Source organism: Rana temporaria, chromosome 1, assembly GCF_905171775.1.
Source record: "Rana temporaria chromosome 1, aRanTem1.1, whole genome shotgun sequence".
NCBI lineage: Eukaryota > Metazoa > Chordata > Amphibia > Anura > Ranidae > Rana > Rana temporaria.
In genome coordinates, this window is record NC_053489.1 from 75,904,555 (window position 1) to 75,922,325 (window position 17,771).

General features: G+C 51.6%; 19 non-coding genes and 4 pseudogenes across 19 annotated transcripts; all 23 read left to right on the forward strand.

Moving 5' to 3' along the window:
- Window positions 1-625: 625 nt before the first annotated feature.
- Window positions 626-777, forward strand: LOC120925639 (annotated as a pseudogene).
- A 13-nt stretch (window positions 778-790) lies between these two features.
- LOC120925627 lies at window positions 791-925 on the forward strand (annotated as a pseudogene).
- A 557-nt stretch (window positions 926-1,482) lies between these two features.
- LOC120925530 lies at window positions 1,483-1,646 on the forward strand. Its single transcript, XR_005746783.1, has one exon. It is a non-coding gene; the product is annotated as a U1 spliceosomal RNA (small nuclear RNA).
- Window positions 1,647-2,205: 559 nt separating this feature from the next.
- Window positions 2,206-2,369, forward strand: LOC120925531. Its single transcript, XR_005746784.1, has one exon. It is a non-coding gene; the product is annotated as a U1 spliceosomal RNA (small nuclear RNA).
- Window positions 2,370-2,929: 560 nt separating this feature from the next.
- LOC120925536 lies at window positions 2,930-3,093 on the forward strand. The gene has a single exon (XR_005746788.1). It is a non-coding gene; the product is annotated as a U1 spliceosomal RNA (small nuclear RNA).
- Window positions 3,094-3,655: 562 nt separating this feature from the next.
- Window positions 3,656-3,814, forward strand: LOC120925670. The gene has a single exon (XR_005746886.1). It is a non-coding gene; the product is annotated as a U1 spliceosomal RNA (small nuclear RNA).
- A 1,181-nt stretch (window positions 3,815-4,995) lies between these two features.
- LOC120925621 lies at window positions 4,996-5,133 on the forward strand (annotated as a pseudogene).
- A 534-nt stretch (window positions 5,134-5,667) lies between these two features.
- On the forward strand, window positions 5,668-5,832 carry LOC120925593. The gene has a single exon (XR_005746841.1). It is a non-coding gene; the product is annotated as a U1 spliceosomal RNA (small nuclear RNA).
- A 547-nt stretch (window positions 5,833-6,379) lies between these two features.
- Window positions 6,380-6,543, forward strand: LOC120925534. The gene has a single exon (XR_005746787.1). It is a non-coding gene; the product is annotated as a U1 spliceosomal RNA (small nuclear RNA).
- A 541-nt stretch (window positions 6,544-7,084) lies between these two features.
- On the forward strand, window positions 7,085-7,248 carry LOC120925537. Its single transcript, XR_005746789.1, has one exon. It is a non-coding gene; the product is annotated as a U1 spliceosomal RNA (small nuclear RNA).
- A 563-nt stretch (window positions 7,249-7,811) lies between these two features.
- LOC120925538 lies at window positions 7,812-7,975 on the forward strand. The gene has a single exon (XR_005746790.1). It is a non-coding gene; the product is annotated as a U1 spliceosomal RNA (small nuclear RNA).
- Window positions 7,976-8,530: 555 nt separating this feature from the next.
- On the forward strand, window positions 8,531-8,694 carry LOC120925539. The gene has a single exon (XR_005746791.1). It is a non-coding gene; the product is annotated as a U1 spliceosomal RNA (small nuclear RNA).
- Window positions 8,695-9,244: 550 nt separating this feature from the next.
- Window positions 9,245-9,408, forward strand: LOC120925540. Its single transcript, XR_005746792.1, has one exon. It is a non-coding gene; the product is annotated as a U1 spliceosomal RNA (small nuclear RNA).
- A 540-nt stretch (window positions 9,409-9,948) lies between these two features.
- LOC120925542 lies at window positions 9,949-10,112 on the forward strand. The gene has a single exon (XR_005746793.1). It is a non-coding gene; the product is annotated as a U1 spliceosomal RNA (small nuclear RNA).
- A 545-nt stretch (window positions 10,113-10,657) lies between these two features.
- Window positions 10,658-10,821, forward strand: LOC120925596. The gene has a single exon (XR_005746843.1). It is a non-coding gene; the product is annotated as a U1 spliceosomal RNA (small nuclear RNA).
- Window positions 10,822-11,389: 568 nt separating this feature from the next.
- LOC120925716 lies at window positions 11,390-11,545 on the forward strand. Its single transcript, XR_005746919.1, has one exon. It is a non-coding gene; the product is annotated as a U1 spliceosomal RNA (small nuclear RNA).
- Window positions 11,546-12,740: 1,195 nt separating this feature from the next.
- On the forward strand, window positions 12,741-12,878 carry LOC120925622 (annotated as a pseudogene).
- Window positions 12,879-13,433: 555 nt separating this feature from the next.
- Window positions 13,434-13,596, forward strand: LOC120925600. Its single transcript, XR_005746847.1, has one exon. It is a non-coding gene; the product is annotated as a U1 spliceosomal RNA (small nuclear RNA).
- Window positions 13,597-14,150: 554 nt separating this feature from the next.
- LOC120925597 lies at window positions 14,151-14,314 on the forward strand. Its single transcript, XR_005746844.1, has one exon. It is a non-coding gene; the product is annotated as a U1 spliceosomal RNA (small nuclear RNA).
- Window positions 14,315-14,870: 556 nt separating this feature from the next.
- Window positions 14,871-15,033, forward strand: LOC120925591. Its single transcript, XR_005746839.1, has one exon. It is a non-coding gene; the product is annotated as a U1 spliceosomal RNA (small nuclear RNA).
- Window positions 15,034-15,584: 551 nt separating this feature from the next.
- Window positions 15,585-15,745, forward strand: LOC120925599. The gene has a single exon (XR_005746846.1). It is a non-coding gene; the product is annotated as a U1 spliceosomal RNA (small nuclear RNA).
- Window positions 15,746-16,304: 559 nt separating this feature from the next.
- Window positions 16,305-16,468, forward strand: LOC120925532. Its single transcript, XR_005746785.1, has one exon. It is a non-coding gene; the product is annotated as a U1 spliceosomal RNA (small nuclear RNA).
- A 557-nt stretch (window positions 16,469-17,025) lies between these two features.
- LOC120925598 lies at window positions 17,026-17,187 on the forward strand. Its single transcript, XR_005746845.1, has one exon. It is a non-coding gene; the product is annotated as a U1 spliceosomal RNA (small nuclear RNA).
- The last annotated feature ends 584 nt before the right edge of the window (window positions 17,188-17,771 follow it).

The following is a 17,771-nucleotide window of genomic DNA, read 5'->3' on the forward strand; positions in this document are numbered from 1 at the left end:
AAAAAGGCACAGGTAAAAGGGGTCACAAAAAGACAGTGGGACATTGTATGGATGGGCTTACACGAATGTTTGCCAACCAGAAATTTCTTGGAATCCAGACACCTTACTGCAACAGAGCAATGCCCTCGATCTGATTGTGGGGGGAGAGAAACGGTTAAACATTTGTTCTGGTATTGTGATTTTGCGTCCAAAGTCAGGGATAACTTTAAGCCTTTTCTGGCAGAAGTAGCGGGGGTGACATGTCTAGATTATTTTTTGTTTAACACGGCACTGAAAATTAAAAATAAATACAAAGCAAGGGTGGCATGGATTTTCTTTTGCATATTAAAAGAAGTTTTATGGGACGTCCGTAACCTTTTAGTTTTTAAAAAAGAAGTCATACCGGTTAGCAAGGCATGCACAATTGTAATTTCCAAATGTGAATTTGTTTTTTTTCTGGATCAAAAACAAATGGGAGAAGAAAAGGCAGAGTTTAACTGGAAACATACAAAATGGAAATGTTGGTTTGCCAGTTTATAATTGGATTTGCAAAACGATATGGAAAAGTATGTAAAATGGCATTGTACAAATCTTTGTAAATATTTGTTTTCTCTTGAAATGTGACTATGTATATATGTGAAGTTTTAAATAAAGCTTTTAAAAAAAAAAAAAAAAAAAGGTTCTCCCAGGGCGAGGCTCGGCCATTGCACTCCGGCTGTGCTGACCCCTGCGATTTCCCCAAATGCGGGAAACTCGACTGCATAATTTGTGGTAGTGGGGGACTGCGTTCGCGCTTAAAAAAAAAAAAAAAAAAAAAAAAAGGTTCTCCCAGGGCGAGGCTCGGCCATTGCACTCCGGCTGTGCTGACCCCTGCGATTTCCCCAAATGCGGGAAACTCGACTGCATAATTTGTGGTAGTGGGGGACTGCGTTCGCGCTTTCCCCTGATTTTTCCTGGTTGAAAGATAGATTTGAAGAAAGAAGAAAAACAAGCAGCAACAAAAACATACTTTGCCGTGTTTCTTTATTTCCCTGCTGTTTCTTTTCTCAGGTGTTTCTGCGGCCTTCTACAATAATTCATCACTGCTGTTCCCCACTTGTTGTCCTGGATCCATCCCATGTATCTCTTCGATGCTGCATGCTTCCATATCCCTTCGCAGCAGGCCTCGTTTCTCAGAAGGAAATCTGCATTGTGTGTGTGTGTGTGTGTGTGTGTGTGTGTGTCTGAACACTTCATTTCCGCCCCTCCTCTATGCAAATTTATGTGCTGCTGCTGCAGTGTCGCCTGGGAAGACTGCCTGATAGCCCTGGCGTCCATGAAGACATTTCAGAGGCCTCCTCCCCAGGTACAGACAGTTTCCTGTTCAAAAGTGGCGGCGGCGACGAGCGTGGAAAAGCTCTGATTGAGGCTAGTTGACCAGCCAGCAAGCACCCAGAAAGCCCCTCCATAACCAGGAAGAGATGTTCCCCTGACCGGGGGCTGCTAGAGTGACGCTTCCAACTCATACTTACCTGGCAGGGGAGACACCATGATCATGAAGGTGGTTCTCCCAGGGCGAGGCTCGGCCATTGCACTCCGGCTGTGCTGACCCCTGCGATTTCCCCAAATGCGGGAAACTCGACTGCATAATTTGTGGTAGTGGGGGACTGCGTTCGCGCTTTCCCCTGATTTTTCCTGGTTGAAAGATAGATTTGAAGAAAGAAGAAAAACAAGCAGCAACAAAAACATACTTTGCCGTGTTTCTTTATTTCCCTGCTGTTTCTTTTCTCAGGTGTTTCTGCGGCCTTCTACAATAATTCATCACTGCTGTTCCCCACTTGTTGTCCTGGATCCATCCCATGTATCTCTTCGATGCTGCATGCTTCCATATCCCTTCGCAGCAGGCCTCGTTTCTCAGAAGGAAATCTGCATTGTGTGTGTGTGTGTGTGTGTGTGTGTGTGTGTGTGTGAACACTTCATTTCCGCCCCTCCTCTATGCAAATTTATGTGCTGCTGCTGCAGTGTCGCCTGGGAAGACTGCCTGATAGCCCTGGCGTCCATGAAGACATTTCAGAGGCCTCCTCCCCAGGTACAGACAGTTTCCTGTTCAAAAGTGGCGGCGGCGACGAGCGTGGAAAAGCTCTGATTGAGGCTAGTTGACCAGCCAGCAAGCACCCAGAAAGCCCCTCCATAACCAGGAAGAGATGTTCCCCTGACCGGGGGCTGCTAGAGTGACGCTTCCAACTCATACTTACCTGGCAGGGGAGACACCATGATCATGAAGGTGGTTCTCCCAGGGCGAGGCTCGGCCATTGCACTCCGGCTGTGCTGACCCCTGCGATTTCCCCAAATGCGGGAAACTCGACTGCATAATTTGTGGTAGTGGGGGACTGCGTTCGCGCTTTCCCCTGATTTTTCCTGGTTGAAAGATAGATTTGAAGAAAGAAGAAAAACAAGCAGCAACAAAAACATACTTTGCCGTGTTTCTTTATTTCCCTGCTGTTTCTTTTCTCAGGTGTTTCTGCGGCCTTCTACAATAATTCATCACTGCTGTTCCCCACTTGTTGTCCTGGATCCATCCCATGTATCTCTTCGATGCTGCATGCTTCCATATCCCTTCGCAGCAGGCCTCGTTTCTCAGAAGGAAATCTGCATTGTGTGTGTGTGTGTGTGTGTGTGTGTGTGTCTGAACACTTCATTTCCGCCCCTCCTCTATGCAAATTTATGTGCTGCTGCTGCTGCAGTGTCGCCTGGGAAGACTGCCTGATAGCCCTGGCGTCCATGAAGACATTTCAGAGGCCTCCTCCCCAGGTACAGACAGTTTCCTGTTCAAAAGTGGCGCGGCGGCGACGAGCGTGGAAAAGCTCTGATTGAGGCTAGTTGACCAGCCAGCAAGCACCCAGAAAGCCCCTCCATAACCAGGAAGAGATGTTCCCCTGACCGGGGGCTGCTAGAGTGACGCTTCCAACTCATACTTACCTGGCAGGGGAGACACCATGATCATGAAGGCGGTTCTCCCAGGGCGAGGCTCGGCCATTGCACTCCGGCTGTGCTGACCCCTGCGATTTCCCCAAATGCGGGAAACTCGACTGCATAATTTGTGGTAGTGGGGGACTGCGTTCGCGCTTTCCCCTGATTTTTCCTGGTAAAAGATAGATTTGAAGAAAGAAGCAGAAACAACAAGCAGCAGCACAAAAACATACTTTGCCGTGTTTCTTTATTCCCTGCTGTTTCTTTTCTCAGGTGTTTCTGCAGGCCTTCTACAATAGTTCAGCACTGCTGTTCGCCACTTGTTGTCCTGGATCCATCCCATGTATCTCTTCGATGCTGCATGCTTCCATATCCCTTCGCAGCAGGCCTCGTTTCTCAGAAGGAAATCTGCATTGTGTGTGTGTGTGTGTGTGTGTGTGTGTGTCTGAACACTTCATTTCCGCCCCTCCTCTATGCAAATTTATGTGCTGCTGCTGCTGCAGTGTCGCCTGGGAAGACTGCCTGATAGCCCTGGCGTCATGAAGACATTTCAGAGGCCTCCTCCCCAGGTACAGACAGTTTCCTGTTCAAAAGTGGCGGCGGCGACGAGCGTGGAAAAGCTCTGATTGAGGCTAGTTGACCAGCCAGCAAGCACCCAGAAAGCCCCTCCATAACCAGGAAGAGATGTTCCCCTGACCGGGGGCTGCTAGAGTGACGCTTCCAACTCATACTTACCTGGCAGGGGAGACACCATGATCATGAAGGTGGTTCTCCCAGGGCGAGGCACGGCTATTGCACACTCTAGGCCGTGCTGATCGTGGTTGTCTTCCCTGCCGCTTCTCGGCCTTTTGGCTGGGACTGGGTGTGGTATCTGTCCTTATCAGTTGTCAGCGGAGCGCTGAAGCACCTCCTACATGGGGAGGGTGGATGCAATCCAATGACGTCATTGCACCTGGAAGGATGGTTTCAGCAGGGACCTACGCCGTGCTGCCCGACAGAATACTGGGGGCCGGCCCATGGTTGAGTCTGAGCCATCTGGAAGGGTGCTCCTGGTGAGGATGGGTGCTGTGCTTGGTCTTGGTCTTTTTGCCGAGTTCTAGTCTGGCCTTCTGGCTGGCTGGTGTACAGTGCTATCTCTGTCGGCGATCCGGTTGGAGGAGCTGGTAATGCCTGTGGTAGGACAGGGCAGAGCCATGCAAATCTGCTGGGTTGACGGAGGGTCTGGAGGGGCTAGTATTGGTGGAGGCTGCTAACTGGAGCGGCAGTTCTCCCCAAGAAAACCTTGAAGGGCTCTCTAGCTGACGGGGGTGGAGGGCTGCACTGGCCAGTCGGGGGGTCGGATATGGAACGAAAAGCCTATGGTGCATGTGCCCCTGGAGTGGCAGTCCAGGGGTATCTGAAGATCACTGTGTGTGAGGGACACATTGATTGAAGGATACCACGGTCACTGCACCAGATACACGCTTTTTTTTAGCACCTGCCTCCTGGGCCGGGCCTTTTGGCTAGGACCGGAGGAATTTTTTATTCCTGGCCGGAGGGCCTGGTCATTGTTTCACCACAATGGCCACTTCTTTCACTCTCCTCTCCACTATCCCTTCCCCACTTTATTTTATTTAAGCCTGTGTTTGTCACTTTTTTGTCTTTTTTTGTTGTGCACGTTTTGTCTCACTGTGTGATTAGTAGGGTGCGGGTCCTCGGGCCAGCCCTGAAACGTCTTGGGAGTGGGTGGACATGGCCTTCTGGCTTAGTTCGCCTGCTCTCATGGGGTCTCCCTTCGGGGGAGCCCCACCTAGTACTGGGAGGGTTCTGTTTCGGCAGTCCCTCCGAGGAAGTTGGGTCCGTGTCGGCTTCGGTTGCTCGGACCACAGTACCTCAGTCCCGTCTGGAGCCTAACGCCCCGGGGGATCAGGGTTATGGGTCCCTCTTCACAGGAGGACCACTTGACGTTGCACCCGTCTGCACGTTTTTGTGAACACTCTTTATGTGTGTGCACATTTTTTCTGCACCGGGTGGAGTTTTTTGGGTGTGTTCACACGCCATAGGCTTTTCAAAAAAAAAAAAAAAAAAAAAAAAAAAAGGGGGTTCTCCCAGGGCGAGGCTCGGCCATTGCACTCCGGCTGTGCTGACCCCTGCGATTTCCCCAAATGCGGGAAACTCGACTGCATAATTTGTGGTAGTGGGGGACTGCGTTCGCGCTTTCCCCTGATTTTTCCTGGTTGAAAGATAGATTTGAAGAAAGAAGAAAAACAAGCAGCAACAAAAACATACTTTGCCGTGTTTCTTTATTTCCCTGCTGTTTCTTTTCTCAGGTGTTTCTGCGGCCTTCTACAATAATTCATCACTGCTGTTTCCCCACTTGTTGTCCTGGATCCATCCCATGTATCTCTTCGTTCGATGCTGCATGCTTCCATATCTCTACGCAGCAGGCCTCGTTTCTCAGAAGGAAATCTGCATTGTGTCTGAACACTTCATTTCCGCCCCTCTATGCAAATATATGTGCTGCTGCAGTGTCGTCCGGGAAGACTGTCTGATAGCCCTGGCATCCTGAAGACATTTCAGAGGCCTCCTCCCCAGGTACAGACAGTTTTCCTGTTCAAAAGTGGCGGCGGCGGCGGCGACGAGCGTGGAATAGCTCTGATTGAGGCTAGTTGACCAGCCAGCAAGCACCCAGAAAGCCCCTCCATAACCAGGAAGAGATGTTCCCCTGACCGGGGGCTGCTAGAGTGATGATTCCAACTCATACTTACCTGGCAGGGGAGACAGCCATGATCATGAAGGCGGTTCTCCCAGGGCGAGGCTCGGCCATTGCACTCCGGCTGTGCTGACCCCTGCGATTTCCCCAAATGCGGGAAACTCGACTGCATAATTTGTGGTAGTGGGGGACTGCGTTCGCGCTTTCCCCTGATTATTCCTGGTAAAAGATAGATTTGAAGAAAAAGAAGCAGAAGCAGCAGCAGCACAACAACAACAGCAGCAGCAGCAACAACAGACTTTGCCGTGTTTCTTTCTTCCCCTGCTGTTTCTTTTCTCAGGTGTTTCTGCAGCCTTCTACAATAGTTCAGCACGTTCGCCACTTGTTGTCCTGGATCCATCCCATGTATCTCTTCGTTCGATGCTGCATGCTTCCATATCTCTACGCAGCAGGCCTCGTTTCTCAGAAGGAAATCTGCATTGTGTCTGAACACTTCATTTCCGCCCCTCTATGCAAATATATGTGCTGCTGCAGTGTCGTCCGGGAAGACTGTCTGATAGCCCTGGCATCCTGAAGACATTTCAGAGGCCTCCTCCCCAGGTACAGACAGTTTCCTGTTCAAAAGTGGCGGGCGGCGACGAGCGTGGAATAGCTCTGATTGAGGCTAGTTGACCAGCCAGCAAGCACCCAGAAAGCCCCTCCATAACCAGGAAGAGATGTTCCCCTGACCGGGGGCTGCTAGAGTGATGATTCCAACTCATACTTACCTGGCAGGGGAGACACCATGATCATGAAGGCGGTTCTCCCAGGGCGAGGCTCGGCCATTGCACTCCGGCTGTGCTGACCCCTGCGATTTCCCCAAATGCGGGAAACTCGACTGCATAATTTGTGGTAGTGGGGGACTGCGTTCGCGCTTTCCCCCTGATTATTCCTGGTAAAAGATAGATTTGAAGAAAAGAAGCAGAAGCAGCAGCAGCAACAACAACAGCAGCAGCAACAACAGACTTTGCCGTGTTTCTTTCTTCCCTGCTGTTTCTTTTCTCAGGTGTTTCTGCAGCCTTCTACAATAGTTCAGCACGTTCGCCACTTGTTGTCCTGGATCCATCCCATGTATCTCTTCGTTCGATGCTGCATGCTTCCATATCTCTACGCAGCAGGCCTCGTTTCTCAGAAGGAAATCTGCATTGTGTCTGAACACTTCATTTCCGCCCCCTCTATGCAAATATATGTGCTGCTGCAGTGTCGTCCGGGAAGACTGTCTGATAGCCCTGGCATCCTGAAGACATTTCAGAGGCCTCCTCCCCAGGTACAGACAGTTTCCTGTTCAAAAGTGGCGGCGGCGACGAGCGTGGAATAGCTCTGATTGAGGCTAGTTGACCAGCCAGCAAGCACCCAGAAAGCCCCTCCATAACCAGGAAGAGATGTTCCCCTGACCGGGGGCTGCTAGAGTGATGATTCCAACTCATACTTACCTGGCAGGGGAGACACCATGATCATGAAGGCGGTTCTCCCAGGGCGAGGCTCGGCCATTGCACTCCGGCTGTGCTGACCCCTGCGATTTCCCCAAATGCGGGAAACTCGACTGCATAATTTGTGGTAGTGGGGGACTGCGTTCGCGCTTTCCCCTGATTATTCCTGGTAAAAGATAGATTTGAAGAAAAAGAAGCAGAAGCAGCAGCAGCAACAACAACAACAGCAGCAGCAGCAGCAGCAGCAGCAGCAACAACAGACTTTGCCGTGTTTCTTTCTTCCCCTGCTGTTTCTTTTCTCAGGTGTTTCTGCAGCCTTCTACAATAGTTCAGCACGTTCGCCACTTGTTGTCCTGGATCCATCCCATGTATCTCTTCGTTCGATGCTGCATGCTTCCATATCTCTACGCAGCAGGCCTCGTTTCTCAGAAGGAAATCTGCATTGTGTCTGAACACTTCATTTCCGCCCTCTATGCAAATATATGTGCTGCTGCAGTGTCGTCCGGGAAGACTGTCTGATAGCCCTGCATCCTGAAGACATTTCAGAGGCCTCCTCCCCAGGTACAGACAGTTTCCTGTTCAAAAGTGGCGGCGGCGGCGACGAGCGTGGAATAGCTCTGATTGAGGCTAGTTGACCAGCCAGCAAGCACCCAGAAAGCCCCTCCATAACCAGGAAGAGATGTTCCCCTGACCGGGGGCTGCTAGAGTGATGATTCCAACTCATACTTACCTGGCAGGGGAGACACCATGATCATGAAGGCGGTTCTCCCAGGGCGAGGCTCGGCCATTGCACTCCGGCTGTGCTGACCCCTGCGATTTCCCCAAATGCGGGAAACTCGACTGCATAATTTGTGGTAGTGGGGGACTGCGTTCGCGCTTTCCCCTGATTATTCCTGGTAAAAGATAGATTTGAAGAAAAAGAAGCAGAAGCAGCAGCAGCAACAACAGCAGCAGCAGCAGCAGCAGCAGCAACAACAGACTTTGCCGTGTTTCTTTCTTCCCCTGCTGTTTCTTTTCTCAGGTGTTTCTGCAGCCTTCTACAATAGTTCAGCACGTTCGCCACTTGTTGTCCTGGATCCATCCCATGTATCTCTTCGTTCGATGCTGCATGCTTCCATATCTCTACGCAGCAGGCCTCGTTTCTCAGAAGGAAATCTGCATTGTGTCTGAACACTTCATTTCCGCCCCTCTATGCAAATATATGTGCTGCTGCAGTGTCGTCCGGGAAGACTGTCTGATAGCCCTGGCATCCTGAAGACATTTCAGAGGCCTCCTCCCCGGTACAGACAGTTTCCTGTTCAAAAGTGGCGGCGGCGGCGACGAGCGTGGAATAGCTCTGATTGAGGCTAGTTGACCAGCCAGCAAGCACCCAGAAAGCCCCTCCATAACCAGGAAGAGATGTTCCCCTGACCGGGGGCTGCTAGAGTGATGATTCCAACTCATACTTACCTGGCAGGGGAGACACCATGATCATGAAGGCGGTTCTCCCAGGGCGAGGCTCGGCCATTGCACTCCGGCTGTGCTGACCCCTGCGATTTCCCCAAATGCGGGAAACTCGACTGCATAATTTGTGGTAGTGGGGGACTGCGTTCGCGCTTTCCCCTGATTATTCCTGGTAAAAGATAGATTTGAAGAAAAAGAAGCAGAAGCAGCAGCAACAACAACAACAGCAGCAGCAGCAACAACAGACTTTGCCGTGTTTCTTTCTTCCCCTGCTGTTTCTTTTCTCAGGTGTTTCTGCAGCCTTCTACAATAGTTCAGCACGTTCGCCACTTGTTGTCCTGGATCCATCCCATGTATCTCTTCGTTCGATGCTGCATGCTTCCATATCTCTACGCAGCAGGCCTCGTTTCTCAGAAGGAAATCTGCATTGTGTCTGAACACTTCATTTCCGCCCCTCTATGCAAATATATGTGCTGCTGCAGTGTCGTCCGGGAAGACTGTCTGATAGCCCTGGCATCCTGAAGACATTTCAGAGGCCTCCTCCCCAGGTACAGACAGTTTCCTGTTCAAAAGTGGCGGCGGCGGCGGCGACGAGCGTGGAATAGCTCTGATTGAGGCTAGTTGACCAGCCAGCAAGCACCCAGAAAGCCCCTCCATAACCAGGAAGAGATGTTCCCCTGACCGGGGGCTGCTAGAGTGATGATTCCAACTCATACTTACCTGGCAGGGGAGACACCATGATCATGAAGGCGGTTCTCCCAGGGCGAGGCTCGGCCATTGCACTCCGGCTGTGCTGACCCCTGCGATTTCCCCAAATGCGGGAAACTCGACTGCATAATTTGTGGTAGTGGGGGACTGCGTTCGCGCTTTCCCCTGATTATTCCTGGTAAAAGATAGATTTGAAGAAAAAGAAGCAGAAGCAGCAGCAACAACAACAACAGCAGCAGCAACAACAGACTTTGCCGTGTTTCTTTCTTCCCCTGCTGTTTCTTTTCTCAGGTGTTTCTGCAGCCTTCTACAATAGTTCAGCACGTCGCCACTTGTTGTCCTGGATCCATCCCATGTATCTCTTCGTTCGATGCTGCATGCTTCATATCTCTACGCAGCAGGCCTCGTTTCTCAGAAGGAAATCTGCATTGTGTCTGAACACTTCATTTCCGCCCTCTATGCAAATATATGTGCTGCTGCAGTGTCGTCCGGGAAGACTGTCTGATAGCCCTGGCATCCTGAAGACATTTCAGAGCCTCCTCCCCAGGTACAGACAGTTTCCTGTTCAAAAGTGGCGGCGGCGGCGACGAGCGTGGAATAGCTCTGATTGAGGCTAGTTGACCAGCCAGCAAGCACCCAGAAAGCCCCTCCATAACCAGGAAGAGATGTTCCCCTGACCGGGGGCTGCTAGAGTGATGATTCCAACTCATACTTACCTGGCAGGGGAGACACCATGATCATGAAGGCGGTTCTCCCAGGGCGAGGCTCGGCCATTGCACTCCGGCTGTGCTGACCCCTGCGATTTCCCCAAATGCGGGAAACTCGACTGCATAATTTGTGGTAGTGGGGGACTGCGTTCGCGCTTTCCCCTGATTATTCCTGGTAAAAGATAGATTTGAAGAAAAAGAAGCAGAAGCAGCAGCAGCAACAACAACAACAGCAGCACAGCAACACAGACTTTGCCGTGTTTCTTTCTTCCCTGCTGTTTCTTTTCTCAGGTGTTTCTGCAGCCTTCTACAATATTCAGCACGTTCGCCACTTGTTGTCCTGGATCCATCCCATGTATCTCGTTCGATGCAGCAATGCTTCCATATCTCTACGCAGCAGGCCTCGTTTCTCAGAAGGAAATCTGCATTGTGTCCTGAACACTTCATTTCCGCCCCTCTATGCAAATATATGTGCTGCTGCAGTGTCGTCCGGGAAGACTGTCTGATAGCCCTGGCGTCCTGAAGACATTTCAGAGGCCTCCTCCCCAGGTACAGACAGTTTCCTGTTCAAAAGTGGCGGCGCGGCCGACGAGCGTGGAATAGCTCTGATTGAGGCTAGTTGACCAGCCAGCAAGCACCCAGAAAGCCCCTCCATAACCAGGAGAGAGTGTTCCCCTGACCGGGGGCTGCTAGAGTGATGATTCCAACTCATACTTACCTGGCAGGGGAGACACCATGATCATGAAGGCGGTTCCCCAGGGCGAGGCTCGGCCATTGCACTCCGGCTGTGCTGACCCCTGCGATTTCCCCAAATGCGGGAAACTCGACTGCATAATTTGTGGTAGTGGGGGACTTGCGTTCGCGCTTTCCCCTGATTTTCCTGGTGAAAGATAGATTTGAAGAAAAGAAGCAGATCAGCACAACACAACGCAGCATCAACAACAGACTTTGGCCGTGTTTCTTTATTCCCCTGCTGTTTCTTTTCTCAGGTGTTCTGCAGCCATCTACAATAGTTCAGCACGCTGTTCCGCCACTTGTTGTCCTGGATCCATCCCATGTATCTCGTTCGATGCTGCATGCTTCCATATCTCTTCGCAGCAGGCCTCGTTTCTCAGAAGGAAATCTGCATTGTGTGTGGGGTGGGATGTGGGTGTGGGGGTGTCTGAACACTTCATTTCCGCCGCCTCCGCTATGCAAATTTATGTGCTGCTGCCAGTGTCGGCCTGGGAAGACTGCCTGATAGCCCTGGCATCCCTGAAGACATTTCAGAGGCCTCCTCCCCAGGTACAGACAGTTTCCTGTTCAAAAGTGGCGGCGGGCGACGAGCGTGGAAAGCTCTGATTGAGGCTAGTTGACCAGCCAGCAAGCACCCAGAAAGCCCCTCCATAACCAGGAAGAGATGTTCCCCTGACCGGGGGCTGCTAGAGTGACGCTTCCAACTCATACTTACCTGGCAGGGGACACCATGATCATGAAGGTGGTTCTCCCAGGGCGAGGCACAGCTATTGCACACTCTAGGCTGTGCTGATCGTGGTTGTCTTCCTGCCGCTTCTCGGCCTTTTGGCTAGGACTGGGTGTGGTATCTGTCCTCATCAGTTGTCAGCGGAGCGCTGAAGCACCTCCTACATGGGGAGGGTGGATGCAATCCAATGACGTCATTGCACCTGGAAGGATTTTCAGCAGGGACTACGCTGTGCTGCTCGACAGAATACTGGGGCCGGCCCATGGTTGAGTCTGAGCCATCTGGAAGGTGCTCCTGGTGGGGATGGGTACTGCGCTTGGTCTTGGTCTTTTTTGCCGAGTTCTAGTCTGGCCTTCTGGCGGCTGGTGTATGTCTATCCCTGTCAGCGATCCGGGTTGGAGGAGCTGGTAATGCCTGTGGTAAGACGGGTAGAACCATGCAAATTCCGCTGGGTTGGACGGAGGGCTGGGAGGGCTAGTATTGGGTGGAGGCTGCTACCTGGAGCGGCATTTCTCCCCAAGAAAACCTTGAAGGGCTCTCTAGCTGACGGGGGTGGAGGGGCTGCACTGGCCAGTCGGGGGGGGTCGGATATGGACGAAAAGCCTATGTGCATGTGCCCCTGAGTGGCAGTCCAGGGGTATCTGAAGATCACTGTGTGTGAGGGACACATTGATTGAAGGATACCACGGTCACTGCACCAAGATACACGCTTTTTTTAGCACCTGCCTCCTGGGCCCGGGCCCTTTTGGCTGAGGTCCGGAGGAATTTTTATTCCTGGCCGGAGGCCTGGTCATTGTTTCACCTCAAGTGGCCACTTCTTTCACTCTCCTCTCCTCTATCCCTTCCCCCACTTTATTTTATTTAAGCTGTGGTTTGTCACTTTTTTGTCTTTTTTTGTTGTGCACGTTTTGTCACTGTGTGATTAGTAGGGTGCGGGTCCTCGGGCCAGCCCTGAACGTCTTGGGAGTGGGTGGACATGGCCTTCTGGCTTAGTTCGCCTGCTCTCATGGGGTCTCCTCTTCGGGGGAGCCCCACCTAGTACTGGGAGGGTTCTGTTTCGGCAGTCCCTCCGAGGAAGTTGGGTCCGTGTCGGCTTCGGTTTGCTCGGACACAGTACCTCAGTCCCCGTCTGGAGCCTAACGCCCCGGGGGATCAGGGTTATGGGGTCCCTCTTCACAGGAGGGACCACTTGACGTTGCACCCGTCTGCACGTTTTTGTGAACACTCTTTATGTGTGTGCACATTTTTTCTGCACCGGGTGGAGTTTTTTGGGTGTGTTCACACGCCATAGGCTTTTCAAAAAAAAAAAAAAAAAAAAAAAAAAAAAAAAAAAAAAAAAAAGGTGGTTCTCCCAGGGCGAGGCTCGGCCATTGCACTCCGGCTGTGCTGACCCCTGCGATTTCCCCAAATGCGGGAAACTCGACTGCATATTTTGTGGTAGTGGGGGACTGCGTTCGCGCTTTCCCCTGATTTTCCTGGTTGAAAGATAGATTTGAAGAAAGAAGAAAAACAAGCAGCAACAAAAAACATACTTTGCCGTGGTTCTTTATTCCCTGCTGTTTCTTTTCTCTAGGTGTTTCTGCGGCCTTCTACAATAATTCATCACTGCTGTTCCCCTCTTGTTGTCCTGGATCCATCCCAAGTATCTCTTCGATGCGGCATGCTTCCATATCCCTTCCTAGCAGGCCTCGTTTCTCAGAAGGAAATCTGCATTGGGTGTGTGTGTGTGGGTGTTGTGTGTGTCTGAACTCGTGCAGTCCGCCCCTCCTCTATGCAAATTTATGTGCTGCTGCTGGCAGTGTCGCCTGGGGAAGACTGCCTGATAGCCCTGGCGTCCATGAAGAACATTTCAGAGGCCTCCTCCCCAGGTACAGACAGTTTCCTGTTCAAAAGTGGCGGCGGCGACGAGCGTGGAAAAGCGCTGATTGAGGCTAGTTGACCAGCCAGCAAGCACCCAGAAAGCCCCTCCATAACCAGGAAGAGAGTTCCCCTGACCGGGGCTGCTAGAGTGACGCTTCCAACTCATACTTACCTGGCAGGGAGACACCATGATCATGAAGGTGGTTCTCCCAGGGCGAGGCTCGGCCATTGCACTCCGGCCTGTGCTGACCCCTGCGATTTCCCCAAATGCGGAAACTCGACTGCATAATTGTGGGTAGTGGGGGACTGCGTTCGCGCTTTCCCCTGATTTTTCCTGTTGAAAGATAGATTTGAAGAAAGAAGAAAAACAAGCAGCAACAAAAACATACTTTGCCGTGTTTCTTTAGTTCCTGCTGTTTCTTTTCTCAGGTGTTTCTGCGGCCTTCTACAATAATTCATCACTGCTGTTCCCCACTTGTTGTCCTGGATCCTTCCCATGTATCTCTTCGATGCTGCATGCTTCCATATCCCTTCGCAGCAGGCCTCGTTTCTCAGAAGGAAATCTGCATTGTGTGTGTGTGTGGTGTTGTGTGTGTGTGTCTGAACACTTCATTTCCGCCCCTCCTCTATGCAAATTTATGTGCTGCGCTGCTGCAGTGTCGCCTGGGAAGACTGCCTGATAGCCCTGGCGTCCATGAAGACATTTCAGAGGGCCTCCTCCCCAGGTACAGACAGTTCCTGTTCAAAAGTGGCGGCGGCGACGAGCGTGGAAAAGCTCTGATTGAGGCTAGTTGACCAGCCAGCAAGCACCCAGAAAGCCCCTCCATAACCAGGAAGAGATGTTCCCCTGACCGGGGCTGCTAGAGTGACGCTTCCAACTCATACTTACCTGGCAGGGGAGACACCATGATCATGAAGGTGGTTCTCCCAGGGCGAGGCTCGGCCATTTGCACTCCGCTGTGCTGACCCCTGCGATTTCCCCAAATGCGGGAAACTCGACTGCATAATTTGTGGTAGTGGGGGACTGCGTTCGCGCTTTCCCCTGATTTTTCCTGGTTGAAAGATAGATTTGAAGAAAGAAGAAAAACAAGCAGCAACAAAAACATACTTTGCCGTGTTTCTTTATGTCCCTGCTGTTTCTTTTCTCAGGTGTTTCTGCGGCCTTCTACAATAATTCATCACTGCTGTTCCCCACTTGTTGTCCTGGATCCATCCCATGTATCTCTTCGATGCTGCATGCTTCCATATCCCTTCGCAGCAGGCCTCGTTTCTCAGAAGGAAATCTGCATTGTGTGTGTGTGTGTGTGTGTGTGTGTGTGTCTGAACACTTCATTTCCGCCCCTCCTCTATGCAAATTTATGTGCTTGCTGCTGCAGTGTCGCCTGGGAAGACTGCCTGATAGCCCTGGCGTCCATGAAGACATTTCAGAGGCCTCCTCCCCAGGTACAGACAGTTTCCTGTTCAAAGTGGCGGCGGCGACGAGCGTGGAAAAGCTCTGATTGAGGCTAGTTGACCAGCCAGCAAGCACCCAGAAAGCCCCTCCATAACCAGGAAGAGATGTTCCCCTGACCGGGGGGCTGCTAGAGTGACGCTTCCAACTCATACTTACCTGGCAGGGGAGACACCATGATCATGAAGGTGGTTCTCCCAGGGCGAGGCTCGGCCATTGCACTCCGGCTGTGCTGACCCCTGCGATTTCCCCAAATGCGGGAAACTCGACTGCAAATTTGTGGTAGTGGGGGACTGCGTTCGCGCTTTCCCCTGATTTTTCCTGGTTGAAAGATAGATTTGAAGAAAGAAGAAAAACAAGCAGCAACAAAAACTTACTTTGCCGTGTTTCTTTATTTCCCTGCTGTTTCTTTTCTCAGGTGTTTCTGCGGCCTTCTACAATAATTCATCACTGCTGTTCCCCACTTGTTGTCCTGGATCATCCCATGTATCTCTTCGATGCTGCATGCTTCCATATCCCTTCGCAGCAGGCCTCGTTTCTCAGAAGGAAATCTGCATTGTGTGTGTGTGTGTGTGTGTGTGTGTGTGTCTGAACACTTCATTCCGCCCTCCTCTATGCAAATTTATGTGCTGCGGCTGCTGCAGTGTCGCCTGGGAAGACTGCCTGATAGCCCTGGCGTCCATGAGACATTTCAGAGGCCTCCTCCCCAGGTCGACAGTTTCCTGTTCAAAGTGGCGGCGGCGACGAGCGTGGAAAAGCTCTGATTGAGGCTAGTTGACCAGCCAGCAAGCACCCAGTAAAGCCCCTCCATAACAGGAAGAGATGTTCCCCTGACCGGGGGCTGCTAGAGTGACGCTTCCAACTCATACTTACCTGGCAGGGGAGACACCATGATCATGAAGGTGGTTCTCCGGGCGAGGCTCGCCATTGCACTCCGGCTGTGCTGACCCCTGCGATATCCCAAATGCGGGAAACTCGACTGCATAATTTGTGGTAGTGGGGGGACTGCGTTCGCGCTTTCCCCTGATTTTCCTGGTTGAAAGATAGATTTGAAGAAAGAAGAAAAACAAGCAGCAACAAAAAACATACTTTGCCGTGTTTCTTTATTTCCCTCTGTTTCTTTTCTCAGGTGTTTCTGCGGCCTTCTACAATAATTCATCACTGCTGTTCCCCACTTGTTGTCCTGGATCCATCCCATGTATCTCTTCGATGCTGCATGCTTTCCATATCCTTCGCAGCAGGCCTCGTTTTCTGCATAGGAAAGCTGCATTGTGTGTGTGTGTGTGTGTGTGTGTGTGTGTCTGAACACTTCATTTCGGCTCCTCCTCTATGCAAATTTATGTGCTGCTGCTGCAGTGTCGCCGGGGCAGAATGCCTGATAGCCCTGGCGTCCATGAAGAACATTTCAGAGGCCCTCCTCCCCAGGGGTACAGACAGTTTCTGTTCAAAAGTGGCGGCGCGACGAGCGTGGGAAAAGCTCTGATTGAGGGGCTAGTTGACCAGCCAGCAAGCACCAGAATGCCCCTCCATAACCAGGAAGAGATGTTCCCCTGACCGGGGGCTGCTAGAGTGACGCTTCCAACTCATACTTACCTGGCAGGGGAGACACCATGATCATGAAAGTGGTTCTCCCAGGGCGAGGCTCGGCCATTGCACTCCGGCTGTGCTGACCCCTGCGATTTCCCCAAATGCGGGAAACTCGACTGCATAATTTGTGGTAGTGGGGGACTGCGTTCGCGCTTTCCCCTGATTATTCCTGGTTGAAAGATAGATTTGAAGAAAGAAGAAAAACAAGCAGCAACAAAAACATACTTTGCCGTGTTTCTTTATTTCCCTGCTGTTTCTTTTCTCAGGTGTTTCTGCTGCGCCTTCTACAATAATTCATCACTGCTGTTCCCCACTTGTTGTCCTGGATCCATCCCATGTATCTCTTCGATGCTGCATGCTTCCATATCCCTTCGCAGCAGGCCTCGTTTCTCAGAAGGAAATCTGCATTGTGTGTGTGTGTGTGTGTGTGTGTCTGAACACTTCATTTCCGCCCCTCCTCTATGCAAATTTATGTGCTGCTGCTGCAGTGTCGCCTGGGAAGACTGCCTGATAGCCCTGGCGTCCATGAAGACATTTCAGAGGGCCTCCTCCCCAGGTACAGACAGTTTCCTGTTCAAAAGTGGCGGCGGCGGCGACGAGCGTGGAAAAGCTCTGATTGAGGCTAGTTGACCAGCCAGCAAGCACCCCAGAAAGCCCCTCCATAACCAGGAAGAGATGTTCCCCCTGGCCGGGGGCTGCTAGAGTGACGCTTCCAACTCATACTTACCTGGCAGGGGAGACAACCATGATCATGAAGTGGTTCTCCCAGGGCGAGGCTCGGCCATTGCACTCCGGCTGTGCTGACCCCTGCGATTTCCCCAAATGCGGGAAACTCGACTGCATAATTTGTGGTAGTGGGGACTGCGTTCGCGCTTTCCCCTGATTTTTCCTGGTTAAAGATAGATTTGAAGAAAGAAGAAAAACAAGCAGCAACAAAAACATACGTTGCATGTTTCTTTATTTCCCTGCTGTTTCTTTTCTCAGGTGTTTCTGCGGCCTTCTACAATAATTCAGCACTGCTGTTCCCCACTTGTTGTCCTGGATCCATCCCATGTATCTCTTCGATGCTGCATGCTTCCATATCCCTTCGCAGCAGGCCCTCGTTTCTCAGAAGGAAATCTGCATTGTGTGTGTGTGTGTGGTCTGAACACTTCATTTCCGCCCCTCCTCTATGCAAATTTAGGTGCTGCTGCTGCTGCAGTGTCGCCTGGGAAGACTGCCTGATAGCCCTGGCGTCCATGAAGACATTTCAGAGGCCTCCTCCCCAGGTACAGACAGTTCCTGTTCAAAGGGCGGCGGCGGCGACATGATGAGCGTGGAAAAGCTCTGATTGAGGCTAGTTGACCAGCCAGCAAGCACCCAGAAAGCCCCTCCATAATCAGGAAGAGATGTTCCCCTGGCCGGGGGCTGCTAGAGTGACGCTTCCAACTCATACTTACCTGGCAGGGGAGACACCATGATCATG